The sequence below is a fragment of the Aulostomus chinensis genome, chromosome 21 (assembly GCF_037954235.1).
Source record: "Aulostomus chinensis isolate RoL2024-O1b breed Wild chromosome 21, RoL_Achi_v1.0, whole genome shotgun sequence".
Lineage (NCBI taxonomy): Eukaryota > Metazoa > Chordata > Actinopteri > Syngnathiformes > Aulostomidae > Aulostomus > Aulostomus chinensis.
In genome coordinates, this window is record NC_141340.1 from 25,096,774 (window position 1) to 25,118,385 (window position 21,612).

Below are 21,612 nucleotides of genomic sequence, written 5' to 3' on the forward strand. Positions count from 1 at the left end.
GACTATATGAGTGTATTTGTGTGTGTATGACTATATGCGTGTATTTGTGTGTGTGACTATATTAGTGTATGTGTGTGTGTGTGACTATATGAGTGTATTTGTGTGTGTGACTATATGAGTGTATTTTTGTGTCACTATATGAGTGTATTTGTGTGTGTGTGACTGTATGAGTGTATTTGTGTGTGACTATATGAGTGTATTTGTGTGTGTCACTATGTGAGTGTATTTGTGTGTTTGTGACTATAAGAGTTTATTTGTGTGTATGACTATATGAGGGTATTTGTGTGTATGACTATATGAGTGTATTTGTGTGTGTGACTATACGAGTGTATTTGTGTGTGACTATAAGAGTGTATTTGTGTGTGACTATATGAGTGTATTTGTATGTGTGACTATATGAGTGTATTTGTGTGTGTGACTATACGAGTGTATTTGTGTGTGACCATCAGAGTGTATTTGTGTGTGACTATATGAGTGTATTTGTATGTGTGACTATACGAGTGTATTTGTGTGTGTGACTATACGAGTGTATTTGTGTGTGACCATCAGAGTGTATTTGTGTGTGACAAAATGAGTGTATTCGTGTGTGTGACTATACGAGTGTATTTGTGTGTGACTATAAGAGTGTATTTGTGTGTGACTATATGAGTGTATTTGTATGTGTGACTATACGAGTGTATTTGTGTGTGTGACTATACGAGTGTATTTGTGTGTGACCATCAGAGTGTATTTGTGTGTGACAAAATGAGTGTATTCGTGTGTGTGACTATATGAGTGTATTTGTGTGTATGACTGTACGAGTGTATTTGTGTGTGACTATAAGAGTGTATTTGTGTGTGACTATATGAGTGTATTTGTATGTGTGACTTTACGAGTGTATTTGTGTGTGTATGACTATACGAGTGTATTTGTGTGTGACTATATGAGTGTATTCGTGTGTGTGACTATATGAGTGTATTTGTGTGTATGACTGTACGAGTGTATTTGTGTGTGACTATAAGAGTGTATTTGTGTGTGACTATACGAGTGTATTTGTGTGTGACTATACGAGTGTATTTGTGTGTGACTATACGAGTGTATTTGTGTGTGACTATATGAGTGTATTTGTGTGTGTGACTATATGAGTGTATTCGTGTATGTGACTATATGAGTGTATTTGTATGTTCGACTATATGAATGTATTTGTGTGTGACTATAAGAGTGTATTTGTGTGTGACTATAAGAGTGTATTTGTGTGTGTGACTATATGAGTGTATTTGTGTGTGTGACTATATGAGTGTATTTGTGTGTGTGACTATAAGAGTGTATTTGTGTGTAGACTATAAGAGTGTATTTGTATGTGTGACTATATGAGTGTATTTGTGTGTGTGACTATATGAGTGTATTTGTGTGTGTGACTATAAGAGTGTATTTATGTGTGTGTGACTATATGAGTGTATTTGTGATCGACTAAATGAGTGTATTTGTGTGTGTGTGACTATATGAGTGTATTTGTGTTTGACTATATGAGTGTATTTGTGTGTGTGTGACTATAGGAGTGTATTTGTGTGTGTGACTATATGAGTGTGGTTGTGTGTGTGACTATATGAGTGTATTTGTGTGTGTGACTATATGAGTGTATTTATGGGTGTGTGACTATAAGAGTGTATTTGTGTGTGACTATATGAGTGTATTTGTGTGTGTGACTATATGAGTGTATTTGTGTGTGTGACTATCTGAGTGTGTTTGTGTGTGACTATAAGAGTGTATTTTTGTGTGACTATATGAGTGTATTTGTGTGTGACTATAAGAGTGTATTTGTGTGTAGACTATAAGAGTGTAGTTGTATGTGTGACTATATGAGTGTATTTGTGTTCGACTATAAGAGTGTATTTATGTGTGTGTGACTATATGAGTGTATTTGTGTTCGACTATATGAGTGTATTTGTGTGTGTGTGACTACAGGAGTGTATTTGTGTGTGTGAATATATGAGTGTAGTTGTGAGTGTGACTATATGAGTGTATTTGTGTTCGACTATATGAGTGTATTTGTGTGTGTGTGACTATAGGAGTGTATTTGTGTGTGTGACTACATGAGTGTAGTTGTGTGTGTGACTATATGAGTGTATTTGTGTGTGTGACTATATGAGTGTATTTATCGGTGTGTGACTATATGAGTGTATTTGTGTGTGTAACAATATGAGTGTATTTGTGTGTCTGACTATACGAGTGTATTTGTGTTCGACTATATGAGTGTATTTGTGTGTGTGTGACTATATGAGTGTATTTGTGTGTGTGACGATATGAGTGTATTTGTGTGCGTGACTATATGCGTGTATTTGTGTGTGTGTGACTATATGAGTATATTTGTGTGTGTGAGTATACGAGTGTATTTGTGTGTGTGACTACATGAGTGTATTTGTGTGTGTGACTATCGGAGTTTATTTGTGTGTGTGAGTATACGAGTGTATTTGTGTGTGTGACTATATGAGTGTATTTGTGTGTGTGACTATATGAGTGTATTTGTGTGTTTGACTATCGGAGTTTATTTGTGTGTGTGAGTATACGAGTGTATTTGTGTGTGTGACTATATGAGTGTATTTGTGTGTGTGACCATCGGAGTTTATTTGTGTGTGTGAGTATACGAGTGTATTTTTGTGTGACTATATGAGTGTATTTGTGTGTGTGACTATCGGAGTTTATTTGTGTGTGTGAGTATACGAGTGTATTTGTGTGTGTGACTATATGAGTGTATTTGTGTGTGTGACCATCGGAGTTTATTTGTGTGTGTGAGTATACGAGTGTATTTGTGTGTGTGACTATATGAGTGTATTTGTGTGTGTGACTATATGAGTGTATTTGTGTGTTTGACTATCGGAGTTTATTTGTGTGTGTGAGTATACGAGTGTATTTGTGTGTGTGACTATATGAGTGTATTTGTGTGTGTGACCATCGGAGTTTATTTGTGTGTGTGAGTATACGAGTGTATTTTTGTATGACTATAAGAGTGTATTTGTGTGTGTGACTATATGAGTGTATTTGTGTGTGTATGACTATATGAGTGTATTTGTGTTTATGACTATATAAGTGTATTTGTGTGTGTGTGACTATACAAGTTTATTTGCGTGTGTTACTATATGAGTGTATTTGTGTGTATGACTATATGAGTGTATTTGTGTGTGTGACTTTATGAGTGTATTTGTGTGTGTGACTATATGAGTGTATTTGTGTGTGTGACTATAGGTGTTTATTTGTGTGTGTCTGACTATATGAGTGTATTTGTGTGTGTGACTATATGAGTGTATTTGTTTGTGTATGACTATATGAGTGTATTCGTGTGTGTGTATGATTATATGAGTGTATTTGTTTGTGTCACTATCGGAGTTTATTTGTGTGTGTGTGAGTATACGAGTGTATTTGTGTGTGTGACTATATGAGTGTATTTGTGTGTGTGACTATCGGAGTTTATTTGTGTGTGTGAGTATACGAGTGTATTTGTTTGTGTGACTATATGAGTGTATTTGTGTGTGTGACTATCGGAGTTGATTTGTGTGTGTGAGTATACGAGTGTATTTGTGTGTGTGACTATATGAGTGTATTTGTGTGTGTGACTATCGGAGTTTATTTGTGTGTGTGAGTATACGAGTGTATTTGTGTGTGTGACTACATGAGTGTATTTGTGTGTGTATGACTATAAGAGTGTATTTGTGTGTATGACTATATAAGTGTATTTGTGTGTGTGTGACTATACGAGTGTATTTGTGTGTGTGACTATACGAGTGTATTTTTGTGTGACAATAAGAGTGTATTTGTGTGTGTGTGACTATATGAGTGTATTTTTGTGTGACAATAAGAGTGTATTTGTGTGTGTGTGAATATACGAGTGTATTTGTGTGTGTTACTATATGAGTGTATTTGTGTGTATGACTATATAAGTGTATTTGTGTGTGTGTGACTATAAGAGTGTATTTTTGTGTGACAATAAGAGTTTTTTTGTGTGTGTGTGACTATATGAGTGTATTTGTGTGTGTGACTATATAAGTGTATTTGTGTGTGTGACTATATGAGTGTATTTGTGTGTGTGATTATAGGAGTTTATTTGTGTGTGTCTGACTATATGAGTGTATTTGTGTGTGTGACTATATGAGTGTATTTGTGTGTGTATGACTATATGAGTGTATTCGTGTGTATGTATGACTATATGAGTGTATTTGTGTGTGTGACTATCCGAGTTTATTTGTGTATGTGAGTATACGAGTGTATTTGTGTGTGTGACTATATGAGTGTATTTGTGTGTGTATGACTATAAGAGTGTATTTGTGTGTATGACTATATAAGTGTATTTGTGTGTGTGTGACTATACGAGTGTATTTGTGTGTGTGACTATACGAGTGTATTTTTGTGTGACAATAAGAGTGTATTTGTGTGTGTGTGACTATATGAGTGTATTTGTGTGTGTGACTATATAAGTGTATTTGTGTGTGTGACTATATGAGTGTATTTGTGTGTGTGACTATAGGAGTTTATTTGTGTGTGTCTGACTATATGAGTGTATTTGTGTGTGTGACTATATGAGTGTATTTGTGTGTATGACTATATGAGTGTATTCGTGTGTATGTATGACTATATGAGTGTATTTGTGTGTGTGACTATAGGAGTTTATTTGTGTGTTTGACTATAGGAGTTTATTTGTGTGTGACTATAAGAGTGTATTTGTGTTTGTGTGACTATATGAGTGTATTTGTGTGTGACTATATGAGTGTATTTGTGTGTGTGACTATACGATTGTATTTGTGTGTGACTATATGAGTGTATTTGTGTGTGACTATAGGAGTGTATTCGTGTATGTGATTATATGAGTGTATTTGTGTGTATGATTATAAGAGTGTATTTGTGTATGTTACTATATGAGTGTATTTGTGTGTGTGACTATAAGAGTGTATTTGTGTATGTTACTATATGAATGTATTTGTGTGTGACTATAAGAGTGTCTTTGTGTGTGACTATAAGAGTGTATTTGTGTGTGACTATAAGAGTGTATTTGTGTATGACTATATGAGGGTATTTGTGTGTATGACTATATGAGTGTATTTGTGTGTGTGACTATACGAGTGTATTTGTGTGTGACTATAAGAGTGTATTTGTGTGTGACTATATGAGTGTATTTGTATGTGTGACTATACGAGTGTATTTGTGTGTGTGACTATACGAGTGTATTTGTGTGTGACTATCAGAGTGTATTTGTGTGTGACAAAATGAGTGTATTCGTGTGTGTGACTATATGAGTGTATTTGTGTGTATGACTGTACGAGTGTATTTGTGTGTGACTATAAGAGTGTATTTGTGTGTGACTATATGAGTGTATTTGTATGTGTGACTTTACGAGTGTATTTGTGTGTGTATGACTTTTCGAGTGTATTTGTGTGTGACTATATGAGTGTATTCGTGTGTGTGACTATATGAGTGTATTTGTGTGTATGACTGTACGAGTGTATTTGTGTGTGACTATAAGAGTGTATTTGTGTGTGACTATATGAGTGTATTTGTATGTGTGACTTTACGAGTGTATTTGTGTGTGACTATACGATTGTATTTGTGTGTGACTATACGAGTGTATTTGTGTGTGACTATATGAGTGTATTCGTGTATGTGACTATATGAGTGTATTTGTATGTTCGACTATATGAATGTATTTGTATGTGACTATAAGAGTGTATTTGTGTGTGACTATAAGAGTGTATTTGTGTGTGTGACTATATGAGTGTATTTGTGTGTGTGACTATATGAGTGTATTTGTGTGTGTGACTATAAGAGTGTATTTGTGTGTAGACTATAAGAGTGTATTTGTATGTGTGACTATATGAGTGTATTTGTGTGTGTGACTATATGAGTGTATTTGTGTGTGTGACTATAAGAGTGTATTTATGTGTGTGTGACTATATGAGTGTATTTGTGATCGACTACATGAGTGTATTTGTGTGTGTGTGACTATATGAGTGTATTTGTGTTTGACTATATGAGTGTATTTGTGTGTGTGTGACTATAGGAGTGTATTTGTGTGTGTGACTATATGAGTGTAGTTGTGTGTGTGACTATATGAGTGTATTTGTGTGTGTGACTATATGAGTGTATTTATGGGTGTGTGACTATAAGAGTGTATTTGTGTGTGACTATATGAGTGTATTTGTGTGTGTGACTATATGAGTGTATTTGTGTGAGTATTACTATATGAGTGTATTTGTGTTTGTGTGACTATACGAGTGTATTTGTGTGTGTGACTATATGAGTGTATTTGTGTGTGTGCCTATATGAGTGTATTTGTGTGTGTGAATATATGAGTGTATTTGTGTGTGACTATAAGAGTGTATTTGTGTGTGTGACTATATGAGTGTATTTGTGTGTAACAATATGAGTGTGTTTGTGTGTGTGACTATCTGAGTGTGTTTGTGTGTGACTATAAGAGTGTATTTTTGTGTGACTATATGAGTGTATTTGTGTGTGACTATAAGAGTGTATTTGTGTGTAGACTATAAGAGTGTAGTTGTGTGTGTGTGTGTTTGACTATATTAGTGTATTTGTGTGTATGACTATATGTGTAGTTGTGTGTGACTATAATAGTGTATTTCTGTGTGTATGAGTATGTGAATGTATTTGCGTGTGTGACTTTATGAGTGTATTTGTGTGTGTGACTATATGAGTATATTTGTATGTCTTCCTATATGAGTGTATTTGTGTGTGTGTGTGACTATATGAGTGTATTTGTATGTCTGACTCTATGAGTGTATTTGTGTTTGTGACTATGTGAGTGTATTTGTGTGTATGACTATATGAGTGTATTTGTGTGTGTGACTATATGAGTGTATTTCTGTGTGTGTGAGTATATGAGTGTATTTGTGTGTGTGACTATATGAGTGTATTTGTGTTTGTGACTATATGAGTGTATTTGTATGTCTTCCTATATGAGTGTATTTCTGTGTGTGTGAGTATATGAATGTATTTGTGTGTGTGACTATATGAGTGTATTTGTGTGTGTATGACTATATGAGTGTATTTTTGTGTGTGACTATATGAGTGTATTTGTGTGTGACTTTATGAGTGTATTTGTGTGTACGACCTTATGAGTATATTTGTGTGTATGACCATATGAGTGTATTTGTGTGTGTGACTATAAGAGTGTATTTGTGTGTTTGTGACTATATGAGTGTATTTGTGTGTGTGACTATATGAGTGTATTTGTGTGACTTTATGAGTGTATTTGTGTGTACGACCTTATGAGTGTATTTGTGTGTATGACTATATGAGTGTACTTGTGTCTGTGACTATATGAGTGTATTTGTGTGTGTCACTATATGAGTGTATTTGTGTGTGTCACTGTATGAGTGTATTTGTGTGTGTGACTATATGAGTGTATTTGTGTGTGACTATATGAGTGTATTTGTGTGTGTCACTGTATGAGTGTATTTGTGTGTGTGACTATATGAGTGTATTTGTGTGTTTGTGACTATATGAGTGTATTTGTGTGTGTGTGACTATATGAGTGTATTTGTGTGTGACTATATGAGTGTATTTGTGTGTGTCACTGTATGAGTGTATTTGTGTGTGTGACTATATGAGTGTATTTGTGTGTTTGTGACTATATGAGTGTATTTGTGTGTCACTGTATGAGTGTATTTGTGTGTGTGACTATATGAGTGTATTTGTGTGTTTGTGACTATATGAGTGTATTTGTGTGTGTGACTTTATGAGTGTATTTGTGTGTGTGTGACTATATGAGTGTATTTGTGTGTGTGACTATATGAGTGTATTTGTGTGTGTCACTATATGAGTGTATTTGTGTGTGTCACTGTATGAGTGTATTTGTGTGTGTGACTATATGAGTGTATTTGTGTGTGTCACTGTATGAGTGTATTTGTGTGTGTGACTATATGAGTGTATTTGTGTGTTTGTGACTATATGAGTGTATTTGTGTGTTTGTGACTATATTAGTGTATTTGTGTGTGTGACTTTATGAGTGTATTTGTGTGTGTGTGACTATATGAGTGTATTTGTGTGTGTCACTGTATGAGTGTATTTGTGTGTGTGACTATATGAGTGTATTTGTGTGTTTGTGACTATATGAGTGTATTTGTGTGTGTCACTATATGAGTGTATTTGTGTGTGTCACTATATGAGTGTATTTATGTGTGTGTGACTATATGAGTGTATTTGTGTGTGTATGACTATATGAGTGTATTTGTGTGTTTGTGACTATAAGAGTTTATTTGTGTGTGTGACTATATGCGTGTATTTGTGTGTGTGACTATATGAGTGTATTTGTGTGTGTGTGACTATATGAGTGTATTTGTGTGTGTGACTATATGAGTGTATTTTTGTGTCACTATATGAGTGTATTTGTGTGTGTGTGACTATATGAGTGTATTTGTGTGTCACTATATGAGTGTATTTGTGTGTGTCACTATGTGAGTGTATTTGTGTGTTTGTGACTATAAGAGTGTATTTGTGTGTGTGTCTATATGAGTGTATTTGTGTGTACGACCTTATGAGTGTATTTGTGTATGACTATACGAGTGTATTTGTGTGTATGACTATAAGAGTGTATTTGTGTGTGTGTGACTATACGAGTGTATTTGTGTGTATGACTATATGAGTGTATTTGTGTGTGTGACTATATGAGTGTATTTGTGTGTGTGACTATATGAGTGTGTTTGTGTGTATGACTATATGAGTGTATTTGTGTGTGTATGACAATATGAGTGTATTTGTGTGTGTGACTATATGAGTGTATTTGTGTGTGTATGACTATATGAGTGTATTTGTGTGTACGACCTTATGAGTGTATTTGTGTATGACTATAAGAGTGTATTTGTGTGTGTGTGACTGAGTGTATTTGTGTGTTGGACTATACGAGTGTATTTGTGTGTATGACTATAAGAGTGTATTTGTGTGTGTGATTATATGACTGTATTTATGTGTGTATGACTATATGAGTGTATTTGTGTGTGTGACTGAGTGTATTTGTGTTTAGGACTATATGAGTGTATTTATGTGTGTATGACTATATGGGTGTATTTGTGTGTGTGTGATTATATGAGTGTATTTGTGTGTGTGACTATATGATTGTATTTGTGTGTGTGACTATATGAGTGTATTTGTGTGTGTGACTATATGAGTGTATTTGTGTGTGACTATATGAGTGTATTTGTGTGTGTGACTGAGTGTATTTGTGTTTAGGACTATACGAGTGTATTTGTGTGTGTGACTGAGTGTATTTGTGTTTAGGACTATATGAGTGTATTTATGTGTGTATGACTATATGGGTGTATTTGTGTGTGTGTGATTATATGAGTGTATTTGTGTGTGTGACTATATGATTGTATTTGTGTGTGTGACTATATGAGTGTATTTGTGTGTGTGACTATATGAGTGTATTTGTGTGTGACTATATGAGTGTATTTGTGTGTATGACTATATGAGTGTATTTGTGTGTGTGACTATATGATTGTATTTGTGTGTGTGACTATATGAGTGTATTTGTGTGTGTGACTATATGAGTGTATTTGTGTGTGACTATATGAGTGTATTTGTGTGTGTATGACTATACGAGTGTATTTGTGTGTGTGACTATATGAGTGTTTTTGTGTGTATGACTATATGAGTGTATTTGTGTGTGACTATAAGAGTGTATTTGTGTGTGTGTGTTTGACTATATTAGTGTATTTGTGTGTATGACTATATGAGTGTAGTTGTGTGTGTGACTATAATAGTGTATTTCTGTGTGTATGAGTATGTGAATGTATTTGCGTGTGTGACTATATGAGTGTATTTGTGTGTGTGACTATATGAGTGTATTTGTATGTCTTCCTATATGAGTGTATTTGTGTGTGTGTGTGACTATATGAGTGTATTTGTATGTCTGACTGTATGAGTGTATTTGTGTGTATGACCATATGAGTGTATTTGTGTGTGTGACTATAAGAGTGTATTTGTGTGTTTGTGACTATATGAGTGTATTTGTGTGTGTGACTATATGAGTGTATTTGTGTGTGACTTTATGAGTGTATTTGTGTGTACGATCTTATGAGTGTATTTGTGTGTATGACTATATGAGTGTACTTGTGTCTGTGACTATATGAGTGTATTTGTGTGTTTGTGACTATAAGAGTGTATTTGTGTGTGTCACTATATGAGTGTATTTGTGTGTGTCACTGTATGAGTGTATTTGTGTGTGTGACTATATGAGTGTATTTGTGTGTGACTATATGAGTGTATTTGTGTGTGTCACTGTATGAGTGTATTTGTGTGTGTGACTATATGAGTGTATTTGTGTGTTTGTGACTATATGAGTGTATTTGTGTGTTTGTGACTATATGAGTGTATTTGTGTGTGTGACTTTATGAGTGTATTTGTGTGTGTGTGACTATATAAGTGTATTTGTGTGTGTGACTATATGAGTGTATTTGTGTGTGTCACTATATGAGTGTATTTGTGTGTGTGACTATAAGAGTTTATTTGTGTGTGTGACTATATGAGTGTATTTGTGTGTGTGACTATATGAGTGTATTTGTGTGTGTGTGACTATATGAGTGTATTTGTGTGTGTGACTATATGCGTGTATTTGTGTGTGTGACTATATGAGTGTATTTGTGTGTGTGTGACTATATGAGTGTATTTGTGTGTGTGACTATATGAGTGTATTTTTGTGTCACTATATGAGTGTATTTGTGTGTATGTGACTATATGAGTGTATTTGTGTGTCACTATATGAGTGTATTTGTGTGTGTCACTATGTGAGTGTATTTGTGTGTTTGTGACTATAAGAGTGTATTTGTGTGTGTGTCTATATGAGTGTATTTGTGTGTGTATGACTATATGAGTGTATTTGTGTGTACGACCTTATGAGTGTATTTGTGTATGACTATACGAGTGTATTTGTGTGTATGACTATAAGAGTGTATTTGTGTGTGTGTGACTATTCGAGTGTATTTGTGTGTATGACTATAAGAGTGTATTTGTGTGTGGATGACTATATGAGTGTATTTGTGTGTGTGACTATATGAGTGTGTTTGTGTGTATGACTATATGAGTGTATTTGTGTGTGTATGACAATATGAGTGTATTTGTGTGTGTGACTATATGAGTGTATTTGTGTGTGTATGACTATATGAGTGTATTTGTGTGTACGACCTTATGAGTGTATTTGTGTATGACTATAAGAGTGTATTTGTGTGTGTGTGACTATATGAGTGTATTTGTGTGTACGACCTTATGAGTGTATTTGTGTATGACTATAAGAGTGTATTTGTGTGTGTGTGACTATATGAGTGTATTTGTGTGTGTGACTGAGTGTATTTGTGTGTTGGACTATACGAGTGTATTTGTGTGTGTGATTATATGACTGTATTTATGTGTGTATGACTATATGAGTGTATTTGTGTGTGTGACTGAGTGTATTTGTGTTTAGGACTATATGAGTGTATTTATGTGTGTATGACTATATGAGTGTATTTGTGTGTGTGACTGAGTGTATTTGTGTTTAGGACTATATGAGTGTATTTATGTGTGTATGACTATATGGGTGTATTTGTGTGTGTGTGATTATATGAGTGTATTTGTGTGTGTGACTATATGATTGTATTTGTGTGTGTGACTATATGAGTGTATTTGTGTGTGTGACTATATGAGTGTATTTGTATGTGACTATATGAGTGTATTTGTGTGTGACTATATGAGTGAATTTGTGTGTGTGACTGAGTGTATTTGTGTTTAGGACTATACGAGTGTATTTGTGTGTGTGACTGAGTGTATTTGTGTTTAGGACTATATGAGTGTATTTATGTGTGTATGACTATATGGGTGTATTTGTGTGTGTGTGATTATATGAGTGTATTTGTGTGTGTGACTATATGATTGTATTTGTGTGTGTGACTATATGAGTGTATTTGTGTGTGTGACTATATGAGTGTATTTGTGTGTGACTATATGAGTGTATTTGTGTGTATGACTATATGAGTGTATTTGTGTGTGAGACTATATGAGTGTATTTGTGTGTGTATGACTATACGAGTGTATTTGTGTGTGACTATATGAGTGTATTTGTGTGTGTGACTATATGAGTGTATTTGTGTGTATGACTATAAGAGTGTATTTGTGTGTGTGACTATATGAGTGTATTTGTGTGTATGACTATATGAGTGTATTTGTGTGTGTGACTATATGAGTGTATTTGTGTGTGTGACTATATGAGTGTATTTGTGTGTGTGACTATATGAGTGTATGTGTGTGTGTGACTATATGAGTGTATTTGTATGTGTGACTATATGAGTGTATTTGTGTGTGTGACTATATGAGTGTATTTGTGTGTGTGACTATATGAGTGTATTTGTGTGTGTGACTACATGAGTGTATTTGTGTGTGTGACTATATGAGTGTATTTGTGTGTGTGACTATATGAGTGTATTTGTGTGTATGACTATAAGAGTGTATTTGTGTGTGTGACTATATGAGTGTATTTGTGTGTGTGACTATATGAGTGTATTTGTGTGTGTGACTATATGAGTGTATTTGTATGTGTGACTATATGAGTGTATTTGTGTGTGTGACTATATGAGGGTACTTGTGTGTGTGACTATATGAGTGTATTTGTGTGTGTGACTATATGAGGGTATTTGTGTGTGACTATATGAGTGTATTTGTGTGTGTGATTATATGAGTGTATTTGTGTGTGTGACTATATGAGTGTATTTGTGTGTGTGACTATATGAGTGTATTTGTGTGTGTGACTATATGAGTGTATTTGTGTGTGTGACTATATGAGTGTATTTGTGTGTATGACTATAAGAGTGTATTTGTGTGTGTGACTATATGAGTGTATTTGTGTGTATGACTATATGAGTGTATTTGTGTGTGTGACTATATGAGTGTATTTGTGTGTGACTATATGAGTGTATTTGTGTGTACGACCTTATGAGTGTATTTGTGTGTGAGACTTTATGAGGGTATTTGTGTGTGTCACTATATGAGTGTATTTGTGTGTGTGACTATATGAGTGTATTTGTGTGTACGACCTTATGAGTGTATTTGTGTATGACTATATGAGTGTATTTGTGTGTGTGTGACTATATGAGTGTATTTGTGTGTACGACCTTATGAGTGTATTTGTGTGTGACTATATGAGTGTATTTGTGTGTACGACCTTATGAGTGTATTTGTGTGTGACTATATGAGTGTATTTGTGTGTGTGTCCATATGAGTGTATTTGTGTGTATGACTATATGAGTGTATTTGTGTGTGTGACTATATGAGTGTATTTGTGTTTTACTATATGAGTGTATTTGTGTGTATGACTATATGAGTGTATTTGTGTGTATGACTATAAGAGTGTATTTGTGTGTGTGACTATATGAGTGTATTTGTGTGTGACTATATGAGTGTATTTGTGTGTGACTATATGAGTGTGTTTGTGTGTGTGACTATATGAGTGTATTTGTGTGTGTGACGAAATGAGTGTATTTGTGTTTGTGTGACTATATGAGTGTATTTGTGTGTGACTATATGAGTGTATTTGTGTGTGACTATATGAGTGTATTTGTGTGTATGACTATAAGAGTGTATTTGTGTGTATGACTATAAGAGTGTATTTGTGTGTGTGACTATATGAGTGTATTTGTGTGTATGACTATATGAGTGTATTTGTGTGTGTGACTATATGAGTGTATTTGTGTGTATGACTATAAGAGTGTATTTGTGTGTGTGACTATATGAGTGTATTTGTGTGTGTGACTATATGAGTGTATTTGTGTGTGTGACTATATGAGTGTATTCGTGTGTGTGACTATATGAGTGTATTTGTGTATGACTAATTGAGTGTATTTGTGTGTGTCACTACATGTGTGTATTTTTGTGTGTTACTACATGTGTGTATTTGTGTGTGACTATAAGAGTGTATTTGTGTGTGACTATATGAGTGTATTTGTGTGTGACTATAAGAGTGTATTTGTGTGTGTGTGTTTGACTATATTAGTGTATTTGTGTGTATGACTATATGAGTGTAGTTGTGTGTGTGACTATAATAGTGTATTTCTGTGTGTATGAGTATGTGAATGTATTTGCGTGTGTGACTATATGAGTGTATTTGTGTGTGTGACTATATGAGTGTATTTGTATGTCTTCCTATATGAGTGTATTTGTGTGTGTGTGTAACTTTATGAGTGTATTTGTATGTCTGACTGTATGAGTGTATTTGTGTGTGTGACTATATGAGTGTATTTGTGTGTGTGACTATAAGAGTGTATTTGTGTGTTTGTGACTATATGAGTGTATTTGTGTGTGTGACTATATGAGTGTATTTGTGTGTGACTTTATGAGTGTATTTGTGTGTACGATCTTATGAGTGTATTTGTGTGTATGACTATATGAGTGTACTTGTGTCTGTGACTATATGAGTGTATTTGTGTGTTTGTGACTATAAGAGTGTATTTGTGTGTGTCACTATATGAGTGTATTTGTGTGTGTCACTGTATGAGTGTATTTGTGTGTGTGACTATATGAGTGTATTTGTGTGTGACTATATGAGTGTATTTGTGTGTGTCACTGTATGAGTGTATTTGTGTGTGTGACTATATGAGTGTATTTGTGTGTTTGTGACTATATGAGTGTATTTGTGTGTTTGTGACTATATGAGTGTATTTGTGTGTGACTTTATGAGTGTATTTGTGTGTGTGTGACTATATGAGTGTATTTGTGTGTGTGACTATATGAGTGTATTTGTGTGTGTCACTATATGAGTGTATTTGTGTGTGTGACTATAAGAGTTTATTTGTGTGTGTGACTATATGAGTGTATTTGTGTGTGTGACTATATGAGTGTATTTGTGTGTGTGTGACTATATGAGTGTATTTGTGTGTGTGACTATATGCGTGTATTTGTGTGTGTGACTATAAGAGTGTATTTGTGTGTGTGTGACTATATGAGTGTATTTGTGTGTGTGACTATGTGAGTGTATTTTTGTGTCACTATATGAGTGTATTTGTGTGTGTGTGACTATATGAGTGTATTTGTGTGTCACTATATGAGTGTATTTGTGTGTGTCACTATGTGAGTGTATTTGTGTGTTTGTGACTATAAGAGTGTATTTGTGTGTATGACTATAAGAGTGTATTTGTGTGTGTGACTATATGAGTGTATTTGTGTGTGACTATATGAGTGTATTTGTGTGTATGACTATAAGAGTGTATTTGTGTGTATGACTATAAGAGTGTATTTGTGTGTGTGACTATATGAGTGTATTTGTGTGTATGACTATATGAGTGTATTTGTGTGTGTGACTATATGAGTGTATTTGTGTGTATGACTATAAGAGTGTATTTGTGTGTGTGACTTTATGAGTGTATTTGTGTGTGTGACTATATGAGTGTATTTGTGTGTGTGACTATATGAGTGTATTCGTGTGTGTGACTATATGAGTGTATTTGTGTATGACTAATTGAGTGTATTTGTGTGTGTCACTACATGTGTGTATTTTTGTGTGTTACTACATGTGTGTATTTGTGTGTGACTATAAGAGTGTATTTGTGTGTGACTATATGAGTGTATTTGTGTGTGTGACTATATGAGTGTATTTGTATGTCTTCCTATATGAGTGTATTTGTGTGTGTGTGTGACTATATGAGTGTATTTGTATGTCTGACTGTATGAGTGTATTTGTGTGTGTGACTATATGAGTGTATTTGTGTGTGTGACTATAAGAGTGTATTTGTGTGTTTGTGACTATATGAGTGTATTTGTGTGTGTGACTATATGAGTGTATTTGTGTGTGACTTTATGAGTGTATTTGTGTGTACGATCTTATGAGTGTATTTGTGTGTATGACTATATGAGTGTACTTGTGTCTGTGACTATATGAGTGTATTTGTGTGTTTGTGACTATAAGAGTGTATTTGTGTGTGTCACTATATGAGTGTATTTGTGTGTGTCACTGTATGAGTGTATTTGTGTGTGTGACTATATGAGTGTATTTGTGTGTGACTATATGAGTGTATTTGTGTGTGTCACTGTATGAGTGTATTTGTGTGTGTGACTATATGAGTGTATTTGTGTGTTTGTGACTATATGAGTGTATTTGTGTGTTTGTGACTATATGAGTGTATTTGTGTGTGTGACTTTATGAGTGTATTTGTGTGTGTGTGACTATATTAGTGTATTTGTGTGTGTGACTATATGAGTGTATTTGTGTGTGTCACTATATGAGTGTATTTGTGTGTGTGACTATAAGAGTTTATTTGTGTGTGTGACTATATGAGTGTATTTGTGTGTGTGACTATATGAGTGTATTTGTGTGTGTGTGACTATATGAGTGTATTTGTGTGTGTGACTATATGCGTGTATTTGTGTGTGTGACTATATGAGTGTATTTGTGTGTGTGTGACTATATGAGTGTATTTGTGTGTGTGACTATATGAGTGTATTTTTGTGTCACTATATGAGTGTATTTGTGTGTGTGTGACTATATGAGTGTATTTGTGTGTCACTATATGAGTGTATTTGTGTGTGTCACTATGTGAGTGTATTTGTGTGTTTGTGACTATAAGAGTGTATTTGTGTGTGTGTCTATATGAGTGTATTTGTGTGTGTATGACTATATGAGTGTATTTGTGTGTACGACCTTATGAGTGTATTTGTGTATGACTATACGAGTGTATTTGTGTGTATGACTATAAGAGTGTATTTGTGTGTGTGTGACTATTCGAGTGTATTTGTGTGTATGACTATATGAGTGTATTTGTGTGTGGATGACTATATGAGTGTATTTGTGTGTGTGACTATATGAGTGTGTTTGTGTGTATGATTATATGAGTGTATTTGTGTGTGTATGACAATATGAGTGTATTTGTGTGTGTGACTATATGAGTGTATTTGTGTGTGTGACTATATGAGTGTGTTTGTGTGTATGATTATATGAGTGTATTTGTGTGTGTATGACAATATGAGTGTATTTGTGTGTGTGACTATATGAGTGTATTTGTGTGTACGACCTTATGAGTGTATTTGTGTATGACTATAAGAGTGTATTTGTGTGTGTGTGACTATATGAGTGTATTTGTGTGTGTGACTGAGTGTATTTGTGTGTTGGACTATACGAGTGTATTTGTGTGTGTGATTATATGACTGTATTTATGTGTGTATGACTATATGAGTGTATTTGTGTGTGTGACTGAGTGTATTTGTGTTTAGGACTATATGAGTGTATTTATGTGTGTATGACTATATGAGTGTATTTGTGTGTGTGACTGAGTGTATTTGTGTTTAGGACTATATGAGTGTATTTATGTGTGTATGACTATATGAGTGTATTTATGTGTGTATGACTATATGGGTGTATTTGTGTGTGTGTGATTATATGAGTGTATTTGTGTGTGTGACTATATGATTGTATTTGTGTGTGTGACTATATGAGTGTATTTGTGTGTATGACTATATGAGTGTATTTGTGTGTGTGACTATATGAGTGTATTTGTGTGTGTGACTATATGAGTGTATTTGTGTGTGTGACTATATGAGTGTATGTGTGTGTGTGACTATATGAGTGTATTTGTATGTGTGACTATATGAGTGTATTTGTGTGTGTGACTATATGAGTGTATTTGTGTGTGTGACTATATGAGTGTATTTGTGTGTGTGACTACATGAGTGTATTTGTGTGTGTGACTATATGAGTGTATTTGTGTGTGTGACTATATGAGTGTATTTGTGTGTATGACTATAAGAGTGTATTTGTGTGTGTGACTATATGAGTGTATTTGTGTGTGTGACTATATGAGTGTATTTGTGTGTGTGACTATATGAGTGTATTTGTATGTGTGACTATATGAGTGTATTTGTGTGTGTGACTATATGAGGGTACTTGTGTGTGTGACTATATGAGTGTATTTGTGTTTGTGACTATATGAGTGTATTTGTGTGTGTGACTATATGAGGGTATTTGTGTGCGTGACTATATGAGTGTATTTGTGTGTATGACTATAAGAGTGTATTTGTGTGTGTGACTATATGAGTGTATTTGTGTGTATGACTATATGAGTGTATTTGTGTGTGTGACTATATGAGTGTATTTGTGTGTGACTATATGAGTGTATTTGTGTGTACGACCTTATGAGTGTATTTGTGTGTGAGACTTTATGAGGGTATTTGTGTGTGTCACTATATGAGTGTATTTGTGTGTGTGACTATATGAGTGTATTTGTGTGTACGACCTTATGAGTGTATTTGTGTATGACTATATGAGTGTATTTGTGTGTGTGTGACTATATGAGTGTATTTGTGTGTACGACCTTATGAGTGTATTTGTGTGTGACTATATGAGTGTATTTGTGTGTGTGTCCATATGAGTGTATTTGTGTGTATGACTATATGAGTGTATTTGTGTTTTACTATATGAGTGTATTTGTGTGTATGACTATATGAGTGTATTTGTGTGTGTGTCCATATGAGTGTATTTGTGTGTGACTATATGAGTGTATTTGTGTGTGTCCATATGAGTGTATTTGTGTGTGACTATATGAGTGTATTTGTGTGTGACTATATGAGTGTATATGTGTGTGTGACTATATGAGTGTATTTGTGTGCGACTATTAGTGTATTTGTGTGTGTATGACTATATGAGTGTATTTGTGTGTGACTATAGGAGTGTATTTTTGTGTGCGACTATTTGTGTATTTGTGTGTGTATGACTATATGAGTGTATTTGTGTGTGACTATATGAGTGTATTTGTGTGTGTGACTATATGAGTGTATTTGTGTGTGTATGACTATATGAGTGTATTTGTGTGTGACTATATGAGTGTATTTGTGTGTGTGACTATATGAGTGTATTTGTGTGTCACTATATGGGTGTATTTGTGTGTGTATGACTATATGAGTGTATTTGTGTGTGACTATAGGAGTGTATTTTTGTGTGCGACTATTAGTGTATTTTTGTGTGTATGACTATATGAGTGTATTTGTGTGTGACTATAGGAGTGTATTTTTGTGTGCGACTATTAGTGTATTTGTGTGTGTGACTATATGAGTGTATTTGTGTGTGACTATATGAGTGTATTTGTGTGTGTGACTATATGAGTGTATTTGTGTGTGACTATATGAGTGTATTTGTGTGTGTGACTATATGAGTGTATTTGTGTGTGTACGACTATATGAGTGTATTTGTGTGTGTGACTATATGAGTGTATTTGTGTGTGACTATATGAGTGTATTTGTGTGTGTGACTATATGAGTGTATTTGTGTGTGTGAGTATATGAGTGTATTTGTGTGTGTGTGACTATATGAGTGTATTTGTGTGTGTGACTATATGAGTGTATTTGTGTGTGTGACTATATGAGTGTATTTGTGTGTGTGACTATAAGAGTGTATTTGTGTGTGTCACTATATGAGTGTATTTGTGTGTGTGACTATAAGAGTGTATTTGTGTGTGACTATATGAGTGTATTTGTGTGCATGACTATATGGGTGTATTTGTGTGTGTGTGACTATATGAGTGTATTTGTGTGTGTGACTATATGAGTGTATTTGTGTGTGTGACTATATGAGTGTATTTGTGTGTGTGACTATAAGAGTGTATTTGTGTGTGTCACTATATGAGTGTATTTGTGTGTGTGTGACTATATGAGTGTATTTGTGTGTATGACTTTACGAATGTATTTGTGTGTGTGACTATTTGAGTGTATTTGTGTGTGTGACTATATGACTGTATTTATGTGTGTATGACTATATGAGTGTATTTGTGTGTGTTACTATATGAGTGTATTTGTGTGTGTGACTATATGAGTGTATTTGTGTGTGTGACTATAAGAGTGTATTTGTGTGTGTGACTATATGAGTGTATTTGTGTGTGTGACTATAAGAGTGTATTTTTGTGTGTGACTACATAAGTGTATTTGTGTGTGTTACTATATGAGTGTATTTGTGTGTGTGACTATATGAGTGTATTTGTGTGTGTGATTATAAGAGTGTATTTGTGTGTGTGACTACATAAGTGTATTTGTGTGTGTGACTATATGAGTGTATATGTGTGTCACTATATGAGTATATTTGTGTGTGTGACTATAAGAGTGTATTTGTGTGTGACTATATGAGTGTATTTGTGTGTGTGACTATATGAGTGTATATGTGTGTCACTATATGAGTATATTTGTGTGTGTGACTATAAGAGTGTATTTGTGTGTGACTATATGAGTGTATTTGTGTGTGTGACTATATGACTGTATTTATGTGTGTATGACTATATGAGTGTATTTTTGTGTGTGACTATATGAGTGTATTTGTGTGTGTGACTATAAGAGTGTATTTGTGTGTGTCACTATATGAGTGTATTTGTGTGTGTGTGACTATATGAGTGTATTTGTGTGTATGACTTTACGAATGTATTTGTGTGTGTGACTATTTGAGTGTATTTGTGTGTGTGACTATATGACTGTATTTATGTGTGTATGACTATGAGTGTATTTGTGTGTGACTACATAAGTGTATTTGTGTGTGTTACTATATGAGTGTATTTGTGTGTGTGACTATAAGAGTGTATTTGTGTGTGACTATATGAGTGTATTTGTGTGTGTGACTATATGACTGTATTTATGTGTGTATGACTATATGAGTGTATTTGTGTGTGTGACTACATAAGTGTATTTGTTTGTGTTACTATATGAGTGTATTTGTGTGTTTGACTATATGAGTGTATTTGTGTGTGTGACTATAAGAGTGTATTTGTGTGTGTGACTATATGAGTGTATTTGTGTGTGTGACTACATAAGTGTATTTGTGTGTGTGACTATATGAGTGTATTTGTGTGTGTGACTATATGAGTGTATTTGTGTGTGTGAGTATATGAGTGTATTTGTGTGTGTGACTATATGAGTGTATTTGTGTGTGACTATATGAGTGTATTTGTGTGTGTGACTATATGAGTGTATTTGTGTGTGTGACTACATAAGTGTATTTGTGTGTGTGACTATATGAGTGTATTTGTGTGTGTGACTATATGAGTGTATATGTGTGTCACTATATGAGTATATTTGTGTGTGTGACTATAAGAGTGTATTTGTGTGTGACTATATGAGTGTATTTGTGTGTCTATGTGTGTGTGTGCGTGTGTGTGTGTGTGTGTGTGATTGAAGTTATGCAAGGAATTCTGTGTCAGAGACTTCAGTTACAAGGGGGCATCACTTGGTCCAGAGCCCAGGTTTCATCAGTGGGTGTGGCCTGGTTCCTCCTCTTTTCCCTCATTTCACAGTGACACAGAGCCTTGGATCACATGAACCCTTGATGTCAGCAGTTGGATGCTGGAATGTTTAAAGACAGACACTTCAAGAAAGAGGGAGCATCTTCACATGTTCAGACGATGCGTTCTCAGGTCGCAGGGCCGGCCCAAGCCTCCATGGGGCCCTCAGCAAAATGTGATTTTGGGGCCCTCCATGACCTCCAATGTTGATCACTCACATACCGACTATAACTCATTTCATGTTCTACTCTGTCATCACGAATACACTTGTAAAACTTGATGTCAGATGTTTTTGTTTTAGTCGACTGTAATCCACAGTGATCAAGGCCATGGAAGCAGACAACAGATTTCAGTCAGCAACTTC

General features: G+C 34.5%; 1 long non-coding RNA gene across 1 annotated transcript in view; it reads left to right on the forward strand.

The window, feature by feature from the left end:
- LOC147242104 (uncharacterized) overlaps positions 1-21,612 on the forward strand; it is a 48,869-nt gene that overhangs the window by 22,282 nt on the left and 4,975 nt on the right. The gene's annotated exons all lie outside the window — the stretch shown is intronic.